The sequence below is a fragment of the Cupressus sempervirens genome, chromosome 3, assembly GCF_028749045.1.
Source record: "Cupressus sempervirens isolate cs-2001-9-10 chromosome 3, ASM2874904v1, whole genome shotgun sequence".
Lineage (NCBI taxonomy): Eukaryota > Viridiplantae > Streptophyta > Pinopsida > Cupressales > Cupressaceae > Cupressus > Cupressus sempervirens.
Genome location: NC_143120.1, coordinates 355,082,302 through 355,084,827, shown reverse-complemented (window position 1 = coordinate 355,084,827; position 2,526 = coordinate 355,082,302).

Below are 2,526 nucleotides of genomic sequence, written 5' to 3'. Positions count from 1 at the left end.
TCCTTCTCATTGGAGATTTCAATGCTAGGACAACAAATTGGCAAGCAAGTATTTTCAGCTCCGAAGTAAATGATAACCCTATTTGGCTCACAGAAGAGAGAAATCATCCATGGGATAGAATATCCGAAGATGCTAAAGGCTGCAATCATTTTGGGGAAGAATTGATCACTTTGTGTGGCACATTTGATCTAATAATCTGTAATGGTTTGGCTAGATGGGCTAAGTCGGGCAATTTCACTTGCAACACATACAATGGGGCAAGTGTGGTAGATTATGTAATTTGTTCACAGCATTTGTATAACAATATTGAAGAAGTTGAAATTGGAGAGCACATTTGGGATCTCAAATCAGATCATAGACCACTGTACGTAAATTTGTATTGGGCAAAGGATAGACGGATTGGGGCAAAAATCCAAGGCCCTCAACACCCACATTCTCAGGGCAGAATTTTGTTAACTTCAGAAAATAGTAACATTTTCAGGGCTACTCTTGAGGAACTTTGTATGGGACACCCTATGTATAAGCATGGTGTTAATAGTCATGATTTATCAAATCTGTTTCACAAGGCTCTTTCAAAATGCAAGAGAGGAAAAAATAGAAAATCTGAAACTAATTGTTTTCCAGCCAATGCATGGTTTGATAAGGAATGAAAGAGGGCTAGGAGAAATCTAAGGGAGTCAAATAAAACTAACCTTGACATTAAGACCTACAAACAGATCCTAAAGAAGAAAAAAATCGATTTTATGTCCACAAGGAGAGAGGAGCTAATTTTCTTGGGCAGAAATAACCCCAAACGTTTTTGGAAAGAACTCCAACCAAGGAGGAAGCAAACTGAAAATAATATTACTGCCACCCAATGGTTTGATTATGCTAAGAAACTTTATGAACAAGAGGGTGGAGTGGGACAGCCACCTTTGGTCAATGATACCACAAATATTTTTACTGTGCAAGAGATAGAGACAGGGATTAAGAAGTTGGGTGGAGGCAAAGCAAAAGACCTTGTTGCACTTCAAGCTAAATATTTGAAGTGGGGTATGAAAACTCTTGCACTGCACATCACTGAAATCTTCAACAAAATCTGCCAGGAAGGGTTTCTGAAAGATTGGACAATCAGCCTTGCAATACCACTTTTTAAGAGTGGTGATGTTAACAATCCCTCCAACTACAGGACTTTAATGATCAATCCCCTCTTTGCTAAACTTTTTGGCAGTATCATAAAAACTAGGATCAGCAAATGGCCAGAAGAAAATCATAAACGTGCTAAAGGGCAAGCTGGTTTTAGGCCAAAGCACTCGACAGTGGATCACTGTGTCACTCTGAGACACATTATTGAAAAAGAGTGGGAGAAAAAGGAAGAGGTTTTTTGTTGCTTTGTTGACTTCAAAAAGTCTTTTGATACAGTTTCGAGAGACAAGCTTTGGTTGAGGATGGAAGAATTGGGGATTCCTAGGCATCTTAGAGCTGCTGCTCATAGGATGTACGAAGAGGTGAAAGTCAAAATTAGAACTTCAGATGGCATTTCAGAATGTTTTAGGAGCGATATCGAGGTCAAACAGGGCTGCCCTTTATCCCCTACTTTATTTGGTTTATATATTGACAAACTGGAAGAGTGGTTAAACACGCAAGACCATGAAGGCATTCAGCTAGGGGAATTTGTTATAAAGCTACTCCTATATGCGGATGACCTCATTTTAATTGCCAAATCTGCTTGTGGTTTGCAAGACCATCTATCTTCTCTTGAGCGCTTTTGTAGAATGGTGGGGATGCATGTCAATATCAGCAAAACCAAGGTTATGATTTTCTCTAATAATAAAAAATAGCATCAACATGAATTTTATTACAATGGAAGTGTTCTTGAAGAAGTTGCGGAATATAAATACCTTGGCATCGATTTCAACAAAAAACTAAGCTGGTCTAGCTGTAGGTATAAAAGGACATTAGGTGGATGGAAGGCTTTCTACGCTCTTCAGAATAGATGCCGTGAAGCGGAGTTGGGGGATTGGAAAACTATTCAAACCTTGTTCGATCTTCTTGTGCTGCCAGTTGTTCTTTATGGGTGTGAATTATGGGCCAACAACACTACTATAGCACAATGGAAACAAATCAAAGGAATCCAAAAGTGCTTGATTACAAGCAAGTTTAAAATTAAAAGCACTGTTCCATATGACATCATGCTAAGTGAAATGGGGGCTGCGCCTATCGAGGCACTTGCTATGGTTCGCCTTTTAAGCTATCTAAAAAGAATCAAAAAAATGGAAGAGGAGAGATGGCCAAAAGTTGTCTTTAGGGACACACTATGTAAGCGAAAAAGGACATGAATGCAACAAAACATCAAGTGGATGAGTAAATGGAATATTCATTTCAATATGTGCCCCACAAATAATAAAGAAATAAAGGTCTTTGTTATGGAGAAATTCTACAAGAGAAATTGGGGAAGTGAGATTGGGAGGAAGAAACTATAATATATAAATGAGTTCAACCCCACTTGTGATCAACTCGAAAAAGTGTACATAGGAGCCAACATTT